This window comes from Muscardinus avellanarius, assembly GCF_963383645.1.
Source record: "Muscardinus avellanarius genome assembly, chromosome: 5".
Classification (NCBI taxonomy): Eukaryota; Metazoa; Chordata; class Mammalia; order Rodentia; family Gliridae; genus Muscardinus; species Muscardinus avellanarius.
In genome coordinates, this window is record NC_137790.1 from 123,385,443 (window position 1) to 123,405,967 (window position 20,525).

Sequence of the window (20,525 nt, forward strand, 5' to 3'; positions counted from 1 at the left end):
TCCTCCATCTCAGCCTTCTACGTACTGGGATTACAAGTGTGGGCCACTATGCCTGACTGAAACTTAAAAAGGCTTTAAATCCTTCATTAGAATGAGACTAGCTAGAAAAGGGGAAACCTGGCTGGACAGGAGACAGGAGAGGCGCACACACCCAGGAATTGTGGGCCGTTCAGGGCATAGCCGCTCCCAATGCACTGAAGTGGTGTTTGTACGGATTTCACCCCGCTGGAATATTTCTGGTTCTGTTTTATGAAGGGATGTCTCTCCCTGAGGATATTGACTCAGGGACGTTTTTGTTTCCTTTTACAGCCAGGATGGCCTCCATCGGGCCAATATTGTTCTCGGGGTCCTTTTTTTGTTTTGTTATCTTGGATAAACAGAGAGAGGCTGATTCATTTTTCTAGAAAAACAGGATGCACTAAAATACTGCAAGTGGCGATGAGGCAGACATGCTCACGTACAATAATATTTAGAAAAGCTCCAAACAATATGTGCAGCAGACACCTCGCGGTGTGGCCTCCTCTTCCCCCACTGCGCTGGTCCCTCCTCCCTGTCCACGGCCGAGCTGCTGGTGTCTATGGACTCGGGCCCCTTAGATATCAAATCAGGACCCCAGACACCTCCAGCTGGCTCAGTGTGAGGAACTGATGTGTGGGCGATGCCAGGAAGAGCGCTGGCCACTTAGTAAGTGACCACTCTGGTGAAACTTCATCTGTACACTGCACGTGACTTATTAAAATTGGAGATATAGATATGCAGTATTTTTCTGTGTGTGTGATCCTGGGGATGGAACCCAGGGGCCTCTACCTCCGGGCTACATCCCTGACCTATTTTATGTTTGTTTATTTATTTGTTTATTTATTTATTTATTTGCGGGTCTGGGGATGGAACCCAGAGACATTTGACCTCCGAGCTATATACCCCCTGCCCAATTTTTTATTCTTTATTTTGAAACAGGGTCTCACTGAGTTGCGGAGGACCTCACTAAGTAGCTGAGGCTGTCCGTGAACCGTGATCCTCCGGTCTCAGCCTCCCAAATGCTGGGATTACAAGCATGTGCCACCACACCCGGCTATTTTTTTTTTTTTTAACAGGTTCTCACTACGTTGCTGAGAGCCTCACTAAGTAGCTGAGGCTGGCTTCGAACCTGTGCGACCCTTCCTGTCTCAGCCTCCCAAGCGTGGGGATTACAAGTGTGAGCCACCACACTTGGCTGCAGTTTTGTTCTTTTTTTATTAAACAAACCTTTGTGTTATAGCAGTGTTCATATATACTTAAAAGTAGAGACAGCACCAGAACAATCCCCGTCCCTGCTTTAACAGGTGTCAGCATTGGTGTTCTTAATCCACGACTCCCTCCCTCTTTTAGAAATACCTTAACCTTTGTAATGAGTAATTACTAACTAGATCATCATAAAGCAGATTTCCAGATAGCATCTAATTTTGTGCATAGGGAGTTCTTAAAGTCTAATAAGCCATGGGCCAAAAAAGAAAACTCTTAAAAATGGTAGAAACTTGTTTTGAGCCCAGTGTTCACAGCCAGGTTTTTGGTGTTTCTGCACTAAATCAGAACTTATCTTGCAAATATTTTACTAAGAGCAGCACTTTGTAAGCACAAGATACTGTTTATTTCATTTAGTGAGTACCTCACATACGGGTCCACACATAAATCAGCACTTTGCTGCGTATGTAAAACATTCTTTATAATGGAAAATTGTAAACATCTCCTGATTCTAGTAGGGTAATACCATGTACGTCTTGCCCTGTACCTGTCCCCTACACTGTCACCTGACATCTTCTTTTGAAAGGTGTTCATGTTGTTTGTAAAAAACTTCCTGGGTCAAAAGAGCCTTGTTGATTGCGGAAAAAAGTAATAGAAGCAAATATTTATATTATCTTAGATAAGAAGTCTTTTCAGCTGGGCACTGTGGCACAAGCCTGTAATCTCAGTACTTGGGAGATTGAATTAGGAGGATCAAAAATTCATGGCCAGCCGGGTGTGGTGGCGCACGCTTGTAATCCCCGCGCTTGGGAGGCTGAGACAGGAGGATCGCACGGGTTTGAAGCCAGCCTCAGCTACTTAGTGAGGCTCTCAGCAACTTAGTGAGACCCTGTTTCCAAATAAAATATAAAAAAAGGTCTGGGAGGATAGCCCGGAGGTAGAAAGCCTCTGGGTTCCACCCCCAGTACCACTAAAAAAAAAAAAAAAAAAAAAAAAAAAAATTATGGCCAGCCTCAGCAGTGTTGTGAGGCCCTCCTATACTTAATGCGACCTTGTTTCAAAATAAAGGATAAAATAAGGCTGGGAGTATAGCTCAGAGGCACAGTGCTCTGGGTTCAATCCCCTCTAACACACACACACACACACATATACACACACACTGTCCTTCATTGTTGATAATATTGCCAGTGAGACTCGGTGAGAGCTCTCAGAAGAATTGAATTTTCCAGACAGGATAAAAGTAAAATCAGATGTTGAAAAGCAGTTCAAGAAAGATCCCTGGAAAGACACATGAGCAAGAATGAGTTTGGAACGCAGCAGTGAAACATTAGCAGTGTGTTCTTTGGGCAGAAAATTTATGGATTTTTTTTCTTCTCTCCACCCATCTATCTTTCTCTCCCATTTTTGTTTATCAGATTTTTCCCAGCATGACCCTATTTGATTGTTAAAAAAGTAATAAAATAATGTAAAGTACTAAAATAAAAGAAAGCATGTGGGGGTGGGGCAGAGATGGGCTGTATGAAGTCAATGATTCACTTCAGGGGGAGACATAACTTTCCTTGACCTACAAGAAGGAGCCTTCAATCTGGCTGCTCACCTTCAGCCCTGGGAGCGGCCCCCGGCTCTAGCTTCTGCGGTCTCCGGGGTGATGGGAAGTGAGGCTCACCTGCCCGAGGACACCATCTCATTAGACTGATGGGAGGACCATTGACCATGGTTCTGGGTCATTCCCTCAAGCTGTTTTACAATTGATTTATTCTAACCTCTGGCTTTGCATTTCTTGATCTGCTCCTGAGCCTGCTCAGGCTTCAGGAGGGGTGGGCGTTGGGAAAGGCTGGGAGATGGTGGATCCCTGGGGACAGGACCTCAGCAGAGTGTGCAACCTCAGGGAGGAGATTCTGATCCCTCAGCTCCCCACGCTGCCCGCATGAAGATGCTCCACTTCCAGCCCACCCACCTCCACTTTGGAAGGGTAGTTCTTATATATTTCATAATGGTTTTCAGACCAGCATTGGATCCATTCTGAAGTTAAAGGATGGAATTATTTTAGTTAGAGAGGACTCTAGACAGGTTCATAATGCAAGCAGATGAAGGAACCAAACATTAAAAATCATGTAGAAAGAAAGTTTTTAGGGCTTGGAGGGAAGAGACATAGGGAGGCAGGTAAGAAGAGAGACTGTCCATGGTTAAAAGAAACCCCAATTTTTATAGTAGTGGAAACTCTGACCTCTGGTGTGACAGATGGAAGGGGAAGCTACTGTTTTCCATGCTAAGCTCTAATTTACTCACCATGTTGAATATCCTGCTTGTGGAGAAATTCATCACTAACGCCTCATATCCTCTTACGTAGGAAATACTCAGCGACCCAAGGTATTAGACTCTTTTTACAGCACTTCCTTGGAAAGATGGTGTTGCTTCGGTGGCAGGCAACTGGGACTTCCAGCTTTATTTATCATGTACTCGCAAGTACAGAGGGACAGGGAAATCATTTCCAAATGGTGCTTTCTCTTAAAGATCTTCCGTTGTCCACTGCCAATAAAGATAATCCAACTACCTGACATATTGGAATTAATTTATTTATTGGCTGGCCCCCCTTCCATACTGGACTTAACCCAATGCTCCTTGTAACAAAGTGGTGTGAATTAGCCAGATCTTCTTGAAGCACGGAATGAATTTACCTCAGGCTCTTGGTCGTTGATCTAGATGAAAGAATTATCAGGCTTGGTTGGGATCAAATTGGTGATCTATCAGATCTGGGGAGAATGTGAATGTGTCCCCCAAATGCATTTTTTTTTGCAGAACTGGGGGGGGGGTTGAACCCAGGGTCATTCTACCTCCAAGCTATACCCCAGCCCAATTTTTAATCTTCCCTCCCTCTTCCTTCCTTCCTTCCTTCCTTCCTTCCTTCCTTCCTTTCATACTGGGGGTGGAACCCAGGGGCTTTTCTACCTCTGCGCTATACTCCCGGAACTATTTTATACTTTATTTGGAAACACTAAGTTGCTGAGTGCCTCACTAAGTAGCTTAGGCTGGCTTCGAACCTGCGATCCATCTGTCTCAGCCTTCCAAGTACCGGGATTACAATTATGTGCCACCACGCCCGGCTATTTATTCTTTATTTTAAAACAGGTCTTCACAAGTTGCAGAGAGCCTCACAAGTTGCTAAGACTGGCTATGAACCCGTGATCCATCTGTCTCAGCCTTCCAAGTACCGGGATTACAAGTGTACAAGCGTCGCCACCACGCCCGACTCCCCCAAATGCATTCTTATTGGCTTATGTAGTGTTTATCAGCCTGTGGGGCAACCCTTCTAATATTAACATCCTCCGAAGTTAACTCATGGGGTAGAAAGGAGAATCCAGGGTTTCACATCAGTCTTGGAGCCCTGACTTTATGTGCATAAGAGGTTTAAGTCACTGAGTTTTCCTTATTTGCCAAATGGAAAGAATGACATCAACCAACATCAAAGATTAAAAGTAATTCTAGGCAATAATGTAAATAGAAGTTTTTTTTTAAGTTAAAGCGCCGTGCAAATTTATGATTAAAACATAATAATGAGCAAAGATTTTTTTTTTGGAGCCCCCAGCAGGTGCTGTCTTTCTCTCTCAGCCTCCTAAGTACTGGGATGACAGGCCTGAGCCACCATGCCCAGCCTGGATGTGAAGTCAGTAGGAGAATGTTCTGTAGTGTTCAACCAGTGAGTGAAGCAGCTGCCTTCAGGAGATGGAGACCTTACTTACTGTCCTAGACAGCCAAGCTCTCGGAGCCCTCTGACATCCTGTCCCCCTCCCCAAGCAGCCCTGCAGGGAAGGGAGGGAGAAGCCTGGTTTCTGTGTTCCTCAACCACCCTCCACTACTTTGAGCAACTACTATTTACAACTCAAAGAATTCTTTATTTATACTGTGTTGGAGACTGTTTACCAGTGTTGAACTAACATTCGGTTTCTTTAAATGTGCAATTAAAATGAAGAGTGGCCACTTGTAACTGCAGGGTGCGTAACAGCGGGGTTCATGATGTAAGTGAACATAGACACCCAGAAAATTATTTCCAAAGGTCCCTGAGAGTGGGATTTTCCTAGTTTATGGGTAACAAGGCGATACTTTGTGCCCTGGTAGAGGAAAGTCATACGAAACAAACGCCAACCAAAACCTTCATTTTTCAACCAGTTTACAACCTGAGCAGGTATGAATCTGGTACTTTGTTTTCAACTGAAAAATGGGCAAGTTGAATATTTAAGTATGGATATTACAGTTTTTTTTGGGCGGGGGTAGGTCTGAGGCTGGAACCCAGGGGCATTTGACCTCTGAGCTACACCCCCTGCCCAATTTTTTATTCTTTATCTTGAAACAGGGTCTCACTGAGTTGCAGAGGGTCTCACTAAGTAGCTGAGGCTGTCCATGAACCATAATCCTCTGGTCTCAGCCTCCCAAATGCTGGGATTACAAGCGTGCACCAACACGCCCGGCCGATATTACAGTTTTTATTGCTTAGAAGATGTATAGTATAGAACTGAAAGTTTGCAGATTTTAACCTCAGACAGAATAACATCTCAAAGGAAGAGAAAAAAATGCTTTCAGGTCCATTTGGTGCGAAACGTTCTTGTTTTCCTTAGGGAAGTTCATTATCTAGCTACCTTTTTTCCTGTCTGTGGAACTGCTGGAGTTGTCTGAGACCCGTTAGGGGAGATGACAGACAAGCCCCTGTGAGTCAAACTCTGCTCTGAGTTTTATTGGCGGTCAGGCAGAGGAGGACCCTGGAAGAGGAAGGCTATTATTTCCTCCGTGGAAACTTTTATCTTTTGTTTTCTGAGTGACTGGTAAAAACAATGGCTTGCTGTGGAGTTTCAGTAGTCAAAGAGGAGGAAATAGCATGGGAGTGGCTGCAGCGGGCTGGTGGGGACCATGCTGGCTCTTTGGCAGGTGAAATTTACCAAAATCAGGTCAACTCTCTCCTAGCATGAGGGGCATAAAGAACCAGCTATAAATATTCTAGACATTGCAGGCCACGCAGTCCGTGTCACAACTGCCTGGCTCTGCTGCTGCACCGTGAAAGGAGCTGTTTGGCCACATATAAATGGGCAAGTGTGGCTGCCTTCCATGCAACTTTACTTAGGGACACAAAAATTCGTAATTTTTGTGACCCTAAATAAACTCGGTAATTTTTGTGTGTCACAAAATATTCTTTTAACTTATTTCAGTTATTTTCAAAATGTAGAAAACTACCCTTAAGCGTTTGCCTGTTATACAAAAATAGGTGGTGGATGGGATTTACAGTTATAAAAAACAATGTCATAGGTAATTATCTATTTAAAATTTTTTTGTGTGTGTGATACTGAGGGTGGAACCCAGAGGTTTTCTACCTCTGGGCTATATACTCCCAGACCCATTTTATATTTTATTTGGAAACAGGGTCTCACTAAGTTGCTGAGAGCCTCACTAAGTAGCCGAGGCTGGCTTCGAACCCGTGCGATCCTCCTGTCTCAGCCTCCCAAGTGCAGGGATTACAAGCGTGCGCCACCACGCCCGGCAGTAATTATCTATTTTAAATGTATCTATTGAAATAATAAGATGAATAATTTTGAATTCATTATAAATATCAGATGCTAAGCATATACTTTAGTTATTCACTTATTTTATTTTATTGTGGGTTTGGGGATGGAACCCAGGGGCATTCTCCCTCTGAGCTACACCCCCTGCCCTATTTTTTATCCTTTATTTTGAAACAGGGTCTCACTGAGTTGCAGAGGGCCTCACTAAGTAGCTGAGGCTGTCCTCGAACCATGATCCTCTGGCCTCAGCCTCCCGAATGCTGGGATTACAAGCGTGCACCACCATGCCCGGCTAGTTATTCATTTATTGAGGCATTCATGCAACAACTATTTCTGGAGATCCTGCCGTGTTTATAGCCCTGATCTAGGCCTTAAGAACTAAACCCTTTGTCCTCCTGAACCTTGTCTTCTATTGGGAATGTCTGTGGAGGAGGAGGCCTCAAAAAAGCTGTTTACCTCACCACTTCGAGTTCTTTTTGTTTCAGTTATCTCTTAGCAAATCTCTGAGTAATGTTTTTGAATTATCAGAGAAAATGTGAGAGTCTCACGAGTCTTTGCTGATTTTTTCCAGTTTCTTAAAGTTGTTAATCATTGAAAATAATTCTTTTTTTTTTTTTTTTTTTTTTTGGCGGGATGGGGCTGTGCTAGGGATTGAACCCAGGGCTCACCATGCTAGGCAAGTATTCTCCCACGGAGCTACACCCCAGCCCACGCTGAAAGTAATTCTCATTCCTGCCGGTGCCTTGGCGCACAGCTGTCATTCCAATGACTCGGGAAGCGGAGGCAGGAGGATTGCAAATTTGAGGTCAGCCTCAGCACCTTAGTGAGACCCTATCTTAATATAAGAAAACAAAATTTAAAAAGGGTTTGGGAAGTAATTCAGTGGTATAGTGACCCTGGATTCAATCCCCAGCACTGCAAACAACAACAACCCCCCCCCCCAAATTCTCTCTCTCTCTCTCTCTCTCTCTCTCTCTCTCTCTGATGGTTCTAGAGATTGAATCCAGGGGTATTTTGCCTCCAAGCTACATCTTTAGACTTATTTTATATTAATTAATTAATTAATTAATTTAGTGTGTGGTGATGAGGATTGAACCCAGGGCATTCTACCTCCAAGCTACACCCCCAGCACTATTTTTTATTCTTTATTTTGAAACAGGATCTTACTAAATTGTGAAATCTTCACTAAGCAGCAGAGATGGGCTGTGAACTGCAATCCTTCTGTCTCTAGGCCTCCCAACTACTGGGATTACAAGCGTGTGCCACCACACCCGGCTTATTATTATTATTATTATTATTATTATTATTATTATTTTTAAACAGAATCTTGCTAGGTTGATGAGAGTTTCCACTTGCTGAGGCTGTCCTCGAACCTGAGGTCCTCCTGTCTCAGCCTCCCATGTACTGGGATTACAGGTGTGCACCACCACACCACCCGGATAACAAAAATATTCTGATTTCTCACTGTCAGGGAATAAGTTTTCTTGTTTCAGTTGCATAGGAAAGCACTTGCTTTGTTGAAACTCTACAGAATGTTAATCCAGTAAGTCCCTCTGAAAATTATTGTCTAGTTCTCAAGGGGCATTGGAGTTAACCATGTTGTCAGCCTTAACAGTGGGGTCTTTATATTTGTGTCACACATTGATTCTTATTTTAAAAAGCTTCCAAGCTGGGCGGTATTTAGGAGGCTGAGACAGGAAGATCATGGTTTGCAGCCAGCCTCAGCTCCTTAGTGAAGCCCTATGCAATTCAAAAATAGGGCTGGGGGTGTAGCTAGGAGGTAGAATGCCCCTGGGTTCCATCCCCAATACTAAAAAAAAAAAAAAACCAACCAACCAACCAACCAACCAACCAAACAAACAAACAAAAAAACAAAACAAAAAGTGCTCCACATGCATTTGCGTTTCTTCCATGAATGCTAAAAAATAAAAAAATAAAAATAAAATGAGAGCAGCTCAAAATGCTTGATAATAACACCTGTGAAATCTGTCTCATGGTTTTGCCTTGGTTCTCGCTAATTTTTATAAGAGGGCGTAAGAGGGCGGTGTTCTTTGCAACAAGAAAAGTCTCAGAACAATACCAATAATAACAACAGATAATCCATGATAGCAAAGGCTGTCATTTCCTATTAACCCTTTCAGACCCTGTCTCTCTGCTCTCCTTCTGGTCAGAGTGGTCACCTCTCAGTTAGTTTTAGTAAAATAAAGTTAAATTTGGTCTTAGATCTTTCACTTGTGACTCCTTGGGGTCCTCTCATCTCTAACCCACCCCCACCATCTTTCTAATTCTTGGTAGGTTCATATTAAAAGGTTCTGTTCCTTGTGGAAGCTTTCTTGAGGACTAAAGTGTCCGGTTGTTAAGCATTTGCGTGGTTATCAGAGTGCTGGGAGAAGGTGCCATCTATGGCCCAGCATTTGGTGTTGAAGAAGCTATGAATTATGCATTTATAGTCTCCCTTACCCGGGAAGCTCCACCCATTGGTACTAGCGATTGAATTCAGGTGCATTCTACTTCCAAGCTACACCTCCAGCCCTTTCTATTTATAATTTTGCAGTATGTTCTCACTAAGTTGCCGAGGGTCTTGCTAAGGAGTTGCTGAGGCTCCTCTCAAACTAGCGACCGTCCTGTCTCAGCCTCCTGAGTTCTGGATTTACAGGTGTGTGCCCCCCCGCATGCTTGGCTACCATCATCTTTTATGAGGGCTCCTTCATATGCCTCTCATCCCTGGGAGCTGGCCTTATACTCCTCCAATTCATTGCCACACCTTGGCCAGGGTGATTTTCTAAAAGATGGTTTTTGTTCTTTTTTTGTTTTGTTTTTTTGTTTGTTCTTTTGCGGTACTGGGGATGGCACCCAGGGGCATTCTACCTCTAAGCTGCATCCCCAGCCCTATTTTTTAGTCTTTATTTTGAAACTGGGTCTCACTGAGTTACAAAGGGCCTCATTAAGTAGCTGAGGCTGTCTGCGAACCACAATTCTCCGGTCTCAGCCTCCCAAATGCTGGGATTACAGGTGTGCGCCACCACGCCCGGCTCAACAGATGGTATTAATATCATGCCATGTACTTTAGAGCTCCTGCTTTTGCATTTAAGATAAAAAGGCCGGATGCCTTAACGGAGCTTAAGAAGGCCCCTGAGGCTGGACTGCTTACTCTCTGGTACGTTGATGATTCTCTCTACTGTCTCCAGCCTCTGGGTTGTTTCAGTGCTGTTCTGTGTCTTAATTACTTGTCTCCGTGGTGGTTCCTGACCCTTCCCTCCCGCTGTCCGTGAGCCTCTCTACTCTGAAGTGCAGGGGTTAAGGCGGCCTCAGACCTCAGCAGCTCAAGCCTCCCCGGGGCCTTTTCTCCTCTTTGCTCTCTGGCCGGACTTGCAGAACCTTACTGTGTCGTTTTCTGTGGGCCTTTCTCTGCACCTGGTCCCTCCCCGCACCTGTCCGGGCACCTGCCTTTGGCCTGCCAGTGTGTCTGATCTGGGGAGCCTGGGCTGGGCGCAAGGACGGGCAGCAGCGCTTCCACAGGAAGGGCAGCACGGGGCCGTGGGGCTTGGGCTTGCCTGACATCTGCCCCCCTCGCCTCCTGCACAGAAACACGGAGCAGCTGGTCAGCACGTGGGCTGGAGGAATGAGGCCGTGCTAAGGGACCAAGGATTAAGGCAGCTTTTGTCCCAGCAACTGCGCCACAGGGAGCACCTGGCCCTCCTGGAAGTCCAGGGGGCTCTGCCTTTGACCTCCTTCCTTTGCATCCTTCAGTTCTGCATCACATCTACAAGTTGAGGTAGAAGCGGGGCGTGGTGGCGCACGCTTGTAATCCCAGCATTCGGGAGGCTGAGACAGGAGGATTGTGGTTTGCGGACAACCTCAGCTACTTAGTGAGGCCCTGTTTTAAAATAAAGATTAAAAAATCGGGCTGGGGATGTAGCTTGGAGGTGGAATGCCCCTGGGTTCCATCCCCAGTACTGCAAAAAAAAAAAAAAGTTGGGGTAGGCCCTTAGGAGCAAAGTAGGCCCTGCCAGCACCAATTTCCTGAGATGAGCTTCTCTTTAGCCCGGGATGTCTTGGAGGATGAGATGGAAGCCAATTCAGGTGTCCTTGCGGAGTGCTTTGCAGACTCCTCCCCTGGGGGTGTGGTTCGCTGGAGTTGGTAAGCAGGAATCTTGATGAGGGGCTCACACGTGGGGTTAGGGCTCAGCCATTATTTTGCAGGGTGATTATAGGCTAATAATTTAGCTATTATTATCATCATCATTTTTTTTTTTGGTACTGCGGTTCAGTCCAGGGGGGAAGTCCACCTCTAAGCTATGCCCCCACCCCTTTTTATTTTTATTTGTTTATTGGTATTGGGGATTTTATTCAGGGGCATTCTGTCTCCGAACAATACCCTCAAATCTCTCCTCCGCTCTTTTTTTAAAAATGAAATGTGGTCTCACTTGTTTGTTCTCTGTCTGTCTAAACGGCTGTGGATATAGTTCTGAGGCAGAATGTTCCTGGGTTCAATTTCCAGTACCACCACCAAAAAAAAAAAAAAAAAAGATAATACTTTTCTTATGGAGTTAAAGCATGAAATAAATATTATGAGACTCAAAAGCAAAACTGCTCTGGTTATTATGAAATGTGAAAATACTTCAGGTCCTGTACCATTAATCATATTATCGCTACAGTTTATAAAGTATAAAAAAATGCCTGCCCTTTGAATATATTTCACAAACTCATGGTCTTTCTGATTATTCCAAACGTACCATGAACGCAACATACAATCCATGATGTTGGCAAAAATCTCACCACTGGCTTCAGATGCAGCCAGTGTGCTCCTGAGATCTGTCTCACGTCGAGTGCTGTTTTTCTGTATCTGACATTTACATAGCACTAGTAAAGCATATTACCCGGACAGCAGTTTTTTTTTTCCCCCTTCATCGACATCATCTCATAATCCAATCATTATTAGGAGAAAATGTCAGTTGATTTTCTGCATTACTAAGGATGTGAACAAAGAAAACTGTGTAACACAAAACTTTCTGTGTGGAATGGAGAAATGTAATCACTCACAATTTCAGCAGTGGGGCCTTTTCACACTCTAGGGCATGCCACTTGAGAGTCACCCAAAGAAAGGGACCGAGTGGGGGATGGAGAATGTAATTAGAGTACAGGGGAAAAAAATAACCAAACCTTCCCAATTAAATCATTCACGTTATTAGAAAGGAACTGTCTTCTGAATTGATTTTAGGCTAAAGAAATCATAAAGCAGTATTTTTATGTGACTATTCCTCTCCCTTGGATTTGAGGCTGATATGCCAACAATTCTTCATAAATCTTCATTAAGATGTCAAAATTCCTTGTGAAGCCCGTCTTCATTTGCATTCCCTTCTACAGTTATTAACAAAAGACCCTTTATGTCTCCGCCCAGCTTGATTTCAGTCATGAACTCCATTTTCCTTTTATTATTTCATAGAATCCGGTTACTTGACTGAAACGTAGTGAATCATGGCTGGACGTGGTGGGAATTCCAGAGGGGGAGTGAGCGGGCAGCTTGTGAGCTCCGGGCAGGTGGAGACCAAAGGCAGCAGGATCCTGGTGACCCTGCTTCCCCAAAGGAAGACCCTCAGAGCCTCCTCTTGTTCAGTTTATAATATTGGTGCCCAAAGTTAATCGTTTTTGAAGTGTGAAAATAAATTTCTGCAATTAAAGCTTAGAATAGAAAGAAGCTTGGCTACTTATTTTTTAAACGGCTTTAAAAATGGGCTTTTTTTGCCAGACGTCGTGGCACATGCCTATAATTCCAATGCTTGGGGGACTGAGACAGGAGGATTGCAAGTTTGAGGGCAGCCTCAGTAATTTTGTGAGACTCTGTTTCAAAATAAAAATAAAAAGGGCTTGGGGGTGGAGCTCAGAGATAGAATGCTCCTGGGTTTAATCCCTACCACTAATCAACCAACCAACCAACCAACCAACCAACCAACCAACAAACAAATAAAACAAAATTGGGTTGTTTGAACATTAGCTTGGTCAGTTTAAACAAAGATGAGAATATAATTTCTTCCAGAGTGTAGGGGCCACTTAAAAGTTGTGCCATAGAATAACCAGACACTCGAGTTTAAGTTCATGTGGAGATCTTGTCCTTTCTGCCTTTTAGTCTGTGAGATGGAGTGTGATGTCCCCAAGCCTTTAGGACCCTGTGTGACTGCTGGCTGGTATTTCCAGGCTACCCAGGGCCCAGAGTGAAATAAGAGCTTCTCACAGTTTGGCTTATTTTCAGTCCAAAGCCTTGGCTTCCTCCAAAATAGCAGTTAGCAGAAATACATGCGAATGTTTGTTCAAAGAATAAAAAGGGTTTTCAAGCCAGGCGTACTTGGGATACTGAGAAAGGAGGATCGTAGGTTTACGGCAGCCTCAGCTACTTAATGAGGCTCTCTGCAAATTAGTGAGACCCTCTTTCCAAATGAATAAAAAAGCCAAGCGTGATGGCACATGCTTGTAATCTCAGCATTTGGGAGGCTGAGACAGGAGGATTGTGGTTCACGGCCAGCCCCAGCTACTTAGTGAGGCCCTCTGCAACTCACGGAGACCCTTTCTTTCTTTCTTTCTTTTTTTCTTTCTTTCTTTCTTTCTTTCTTTCTTTCTTTCTTTCTTTCTTTCTTTCTTTCTTTCTCTCTCTCTCTCTTCTTTCTTTCTTTCTTTCTTTCTTTCTTTCTTTCTTTCTTTCTTTCTTTCATCTTTTTTCTTTTTCTTTTTTTGGTCTGGGGTTGAAACCCAGTGGCATTCAACCTCTGAGCTACACCCTCTTCCCTATTTTTTATTCTTTACTTTGAAGCAGGGTCTCACTGAGTTACAGTGTGCCTTATTAAGTAGCTGAGGCTACCCATAAACCGTGATACTCCGGGTTCAGCCTCCCAAATGCTGGGATTACAAGCGTGCGCCACCATGCCTGGCTTGAGGCCCTGTTTCAAAATGAGAGTAAAGAACAAAAAACAGGACTGGGGTTGAAGCTTGGAGGTAGAATGAATGCCCCTGGGTCCTACCCCTAGTACCAATTTAAAAAAAAAAGAAGAAGAATAAAAAATGGGGCTGGACTGGGTGTGGTGGTCCATGCTTGTAATCCCAGCATTTGGGAGGCAGAGACAGGATGATTACAGATCCTTGGCCAGCTTCGGCAACTTAGCGAGACCCTTTGTAACTTAGTGAGACCCTGTTTCAAAATAAAGAATAAAAAAGGGCTGCGGGGGCCGGGCGTGGTGGCGCACGCTTGTAATCCCCCCGCTTGGGAGGCAGAGACAGGATGATCACGCAGGTTCAAAGCCAGCCATGCTGGTTTAATAGACTTTGTTTCTAAATTTAAAAAAAGTATAAAATAGGTCTGGGAGTGTAGCCCGGAGGTAGAAGGCTTTACAGGAACCCCAGTACCACCAAAAAAAAAAAAAAAAAAAAAAAAAAAAGGGCTGGGGGTGTAGCCTGGAGGTAAGATGCTCTTGGGTTCCATCCCAAGTACCCCCCCCACACACACACATCCTCTTACATTTTTTAAAAAATATCCTCTTACATTGTAACTCTGTGGATGAAAAATTCTAGCTGAATTTTGCTTTAAATCTTCCTTCTTTATTCTACATAGATACATTTCCCTCCTGGGAGAATCTTGATTTTGTTCTTAATTTCCTCCGCAGCACTCTTTGAGTGTCTGCAAGTTGAGTATTGGTAGTTTGTCTAGTGGGGCCTGGTTTGTGGTTGGTAGTGGTAAACGTGAAGATTAGATGCAGCCCAGGCTCAGAAGGAATTTAAACTCTGATAGAAATGAGCCCTACCACAACCGCTAGAGTAAGTCTCTGGATAAAATATATCTTTAAGCATAATTTACCGTCTTTCCCACATCTTTCTCGCATTGAATTCTTTCTGTTTTGAGGGAGCCAATTCATACCGTATGATTCCATTGCTGCTTACTTGCTGTACTGCCTTCAGGAGTGTTGTTTGGGTGTTATAAACATGCACATCTTATTTTTCAAGTAGAATGGAAGATACTTGAAAGGTGTGCAAGGAATGGGATCTCATAAAAATAATCTAATTTTTTATATCATGGGTCAGTGCAGATTTGTTTATAAGAATATTATATGATGGAGAATTGGAGGTTACATTAGTTTTGGGGTATTTGGGCTGGGTGTTAACTAGAAAAGTATTGGGTATTATCTATCAAAGGATTCCCAGGGAGACTGACCTTGCAGTATCAAGAAAAGGAGAAATGGTCCTGCGGGTCATTTGGTGGGCTCCTTTGGAAATACACACCCACTTCTTAAAATTTATATCTTTTTGAGTTCAGAAATGTTGACTAATGAGGACCCGACCATAGTTCTATGTGTTACTGAGCTAAATGAGATTTTTGGAGGAATGATTCAAAACACAGTCATTTACTTTGCTCACAGATCTATAATGAGGACAGAAATTGGCCAGGGCAGCTCCTCTGCGCTGCACACAGCGCCATTTGGGGCAGCCTGACTGGGTGCTGGGGATTCATTGTCAAGGTGGCTTATCACGCGGTCAGCCAGTTGGTGTGGGCCAGCAGCTGAGCCCATCTGTTTCTTTCCATGTGGGTCTCTCTGTGAACTGCTTGGGCTTCCTTACAACATGGTAGCCGGGTTCCAAGAATTAGTATTCTAAGAGCCAGAAAAGAGAAGCTATGAGTTTTAAAAAGCTTAGATCCGGAAAGTAGCACAGCATCACATTTAGCATATTACACTGGCCAAACCATACTGTTAAGTTTTGGGTGTGTGTGGAGGGGGCTAAAGATTGAACCCAGCAGCATTCTATCTCTGAGCTATACCACCAGTCCTTTTTGAAAATATTTTTAGTTGGGAGTGATGGCACATGCCTGCAGTTCCAGTGCTTGGGCAGCTGAGACAGGAGGGTCACAAGGTTCATGGCCAGCCTCAGCAACTTAGTGAGGCCCTCTGCAACTTAGTGAGGCCCTCTGCAACTTAGCTGAGGTACACCGATGTTAGGATCAGGGTGAGGATGGGTCAGGCGCCCTTCCTTCCTCTTGGCCCTGTGATTTCGTGAGCTTAACAAGTACTTTTTACTGCTTCCCTTCAAAGTGCAGGAACTTCACACATAGTAACTCAGTTATATTTCTATAGCCCATGTTATGAGTAGATTCAAAGTTATTGCTATCGTTTCTTAAACATGACATTCCTCGTTCTGGAGACTTATTAATAATCCCTCACCCCATTTTATTACTCTATATGATATAGACTTTGTTCCTGTTTAAGGATACTCTGCAACCCTTGAAATTTTGAGGCTTTTGAACAAAGTCAAAGAGTCTTCCTTGATATTAATGTAGCGCCTATCAACACTAGCATAGATATTAGTGTATTTTGCTTTATAATTTTTTTTTTCAGTACTAGGGATGGAACCCAGGGGCATTCTACTTCAAGCTACGTCACCAGGCTATTTTTTGATTCTTTATTTTGAAACAGGGTCTCACTGAGTTGCAAAGGGCCTCACTAAGTAGCTGAGGCTGTCTGCAAACTGCAGTCCTCCTGTCTCAGCCTCCCAAATGCTGGGATTACAAGCGTGCACCACCATGCCCAGCAGTTGCTTTATAATCTTAAACATCGGGTTTAATGGTAACCTTGAGCGTTTTTGTTTGGAATATGATTGATGTGTTAGAGTTGGTGGAGTCATCACCGAAGTCTTAACTTCCATTCAACACCGTTTAAGAAGTTTTGGGATGGGTTATATTGAGCCTCAGTGTAGGTCAGTCCTTTCTTCTTCACTGGGGTCAGTTGGCAGCAAGTATATCTAGTTTCTATATTTTGGAAAGGTTTTGTCTGGGCAACGGCTCACCCTTTTAACCAAATCCTGCTTTTCATCTGTTTTTGATGGCAGCAGACCATATTTCCCAGTCATTTACAAACAGTGCCTGTCTGGCGGGATTTCCTGGACACTGAGCCCTTAACAACCATCACTGGCCAACTTTTTGAACTTAAGAGATTAACCTGGCTATTTGTTCTGTGTTTTCTGCCACGGGAACCAATAAGCTTATCCTGAGACTAGCTAAGTGTCCAAGAATAATCCATTTGCTAATTAGGCCCCTTGTTTTCTCTAGCCTGTTAACGTTGACGAATCGCATCTTCCATCCAGTATCCATCAAGTCAGCACCATACAGAGTGATATTAATTTCTGATCAAGATTACTTCCTGTGGTACCTTAGTTATTTGCCATTACAGAATCCTTACCTTATTATATCTCTGACTTCTCCAGACACGCAGAGGTAGAACATCAGTGGGATAGATTTAAAAAATTGGTTGGTTAATTAAAGATAACTTTTTAGCTGGGTATGGTGGTATATCCCTGTAATGCCAGTATTTGGGAGGCTGAGACAGGAGGATTGCAGGTTCAAGGACAGCCTCAGCAAGTTAGTGAGACTCTGAGCAACCTAGTGAGATTGTCTCAAAATAAAAATAAAACAGGGCTGGGAGTATATCTTGGAGGTAGAATATCCCTGGGTTCAATCCTCAGTACCACCAAAAAATAAAAAATAAAAATAACTTTGTAGTGTATATTTTATCAAAATGACTCAAGCACAAATAATCATTTTAAAACTCCACATATAATGAGTTATCCTCCATGTTATGGCTAAAGTTTTTTTTTTCACTCTAAAAGCATAAGCAAGCTTGGCATGGCAGCCTATAATCCCAGTATTTAGAAGGCTGAGACAGAAAGGTAACAAGTTTGGGGCCGGCTTCAGCAACTTAGTAAGGTCCTCAGAAACTTACTGAGACTTGTCTTCAAATAAAAAATAAAGCCAGGCGTGGTGGCACAGGCTTGTAATCCTAGTACTTGGGAGGCTGAGACAGAAAGATCACATGTTTGAAGCCAGCCTCAGCAACTTAGCAAGGCCCTCTGCAACTTAGACCCTGTTTTAAAATAAAAAACAAAATAAGGCTGGGAGTGCAGCTCAGAGGTAGAATGCTCCTGGGTTCAATCCTCAGCACCCTCCTTCTCTCCAAAACTCCATGGTAGAGCACTAGCTTAGCCTGTGTGAGGCTTTGGGTTGAATTCCCAGCACCAGGGAGAAAAAAAGTCAAAAGATAAAACACTTGTGCTCTTTGACCCAGAAGCATGGATTCTGGTACTCTAACCTGAAGAAATAGTCCTAGACCACAGAGAAAGCCTTTTGCTTAGGCGTGTTTATGGAAGCATTATTTGTGATAAAAAAAAAAGAAAAATCTGAATGTTATAGTACTGGTTAAGTAAGTAATGATGTTTAAGGAAGTATTTTTTTAATAGCATAGGAATATTTTTATGCTGTTAAAGGAGAGGGAGTGGGAACATCTTACACAATATTCATGAGAAGACAGACATGATAAGAATACTAGAAAAAATATGACAATTTTTTGGGGTGTGGTGGCCCTTGGGATTGTGCTCTGGGTCATTCTACCTCTGAGCTACACCCCCAGCCCTATTTTCTATTTTTTGAAATAGGATCTCACTAAGTTGATGGGAGTCTCACTACTTGCTGAGGCTGTCCTAGAACCTGTAGTCCTCCTGTCTCAGCCTCTCAAGTTACTGCCATCATACCCAGCTTGACAATTATAAAAAAAAACCTGACTCTGTATTGTTTTGGTAATGAAGTACAGAAAGTTCCTTATCCCCAGTTTCAGAGTGCAGCTTCTGTGTATTTCCATACTCCCACGTGGGGACCACAAGTGCTCTGTTTTTTCTCCCGTTTAGAGTAGCTGGCATTGCTCACCAGAAGGGAGCCTCTAATACAGTTGTTATTTGGTACAAACATACCGAGCCTTTCTCAGATGGAGGAGGTCTAAGATTTTATTTAGGCAGGTGAATTATGTAATGAAAATACTCCTGAACTAAGGAAAGAGGGCCAAGAGAGGAGACCATGGCTCATATGCAAGGTCTTCAAGCCATCTCATTTGGAACATCCTGTGCCTTCATCCGGGAGCCTGGCTGGTGGACTTGGTTGCTGTCATATGTACGGAGCTGCACCTAAACCATTGCTAAAGATATCTGGGATGTATGCTGGTACGCACTAATGAATCCTGATGAGCCAGGTGCAGTGGCACAGGCCTTTAAACCCAGTACTTGGGAAGGTTGAAATAGGGAGATCACAGGTTAGAGACCAGCCTCAGCAAGTAGTGAGACTCTTATCAACCTAGGGAGATCCTGTTTCAAGATTAAAACTTAAAAAACTAGAACTGGGGGAGTAACTCAGAAGTAGAATGCTCCTGGGTTCAATCCTCAGTAAAACACACACACACACACACACACACACACACACACAAACACACACACACACACACACACTCCTGATAAACCAGGCATGGTTATGTCAAACTTGGGAGGCTGAGACAGAAGGATCACAGACCAGTTGGAGACCAGCTTCAGGAATTTACTGAGACTCTCAGCAACATAGAGACACCCCATTTTAAAACAAATTAAAAAGGGCTGGGGTTATAGCTCAGAGGTAGAATGCCCCTGGCTTTAATCCCCAATAAATCACACACACACACACACACACACACACACACACACACTCTCTCTCTCTCTCTCTCTCTCTCTCTCTCTCTCTCTCTCCCTCTCCCCCCCCCTCTTGATAATTAAATGATCAGTATATTAGTTACAATTTGATGGGAATGGGACAGGCTCATCTATATTGTGAACATCGTCACAAAACTCTTCTGAAAACAATACTCCTGTGGTCTACATTTGGAATTAAATTTTTGGTCCTCATAGAAAGATTTGTTTAAATGCATTTTCCCTTGCTGAGGCCTCAAAAGTTAAATATATAAAAAAATCCAAAGACACTCAGCTTTGATATTTATGTGTCAAAAAGTATCAATAAATTTATCAAAACAATATACACATATTTTTTTGTCCTGCTGAGGATTGAACCCAGGGCCACACGCACTATGGGCAAATGTTCTATCACTAGGCAAAATAAATAAATAAAAATAAAATTTAGCCCTGCTAATTTTTGTTTAATATAGAAAATATAAGCAAGCATGCCACCTTCTTGTATGTGAAATGACAGAATCTTTAGACAAAAGTGTCATGGTGTCTTACTTCCTTTTTCTCCCTGAGAAGGTTGACCTGCTGCTGTAGGTTACAATGACTAAATACATCACCTACATTTATTTTGCTTAAAAGTTTCTGGCCAGGTGTGGTGGTGCACACTTGTAATCCCAGGATTTGGGAGGCTGAGACAGGAGGACTGCGGTTCGAGGACAGTCTCAGTTACTACTTAGTGAAGTTCTTTGCAACTCAGTGAGACCCTGTTTCAAAATAAAGAACAAAAAATAGGGCTGGGAGCTGGGCGTGGTGGCGCACGCTTGTAATCCCTGCGCTTGGGAGGCTGAGACAGGAGGATGGCACAGGTTTGAAGCCAGCTTCAGCTACTTAGTGAGGCTCTCAGCAACTTAGTGAGACCCTGTTTCCAAATAAAGTATAAAAAAGGTCTGGGAGGATAGCCCGGAGGTAGAAAGCCTCTGGGTTCCACCCCAGTACCACCAAAAAAAAAAAAAAAAATAGGGCTGGGGGTGTAGCTCAGAAATAAAATGCCCCTTAGTTCCATCCCCAGTACGGGGAAAAATAAAAATTCCTAGGTGATTCTTCTCCTAGCAGTTCTTTCCTTGGAGTTGAATTTTATCTCCTTGAAGAGGGCTGGGAAGAAAGCCTGACAATTGGGAGGAAAAAGAGAACAAAAATATGGAAAACATTAATTTGTATAAAGGCAGGGTTGAGACATTCAGCTCTGTA

At 43.4% G+C, this 20,525-nt stretch overlaps 1 protein-coding gene across 1 annotated transcript in view; it reads left to right on the forward strand.

Moving 5' to 3' along the window:
• The window catches only part of WWTR1 (WW domain containing transcription regulator 1), a gene marked incomplete at both ends in the record, with an annotated part of 143,316 nt that overhangs the window by 39,056 nt on the left and 83,735 nt on the right, over positions 1-20,525 (forward strand).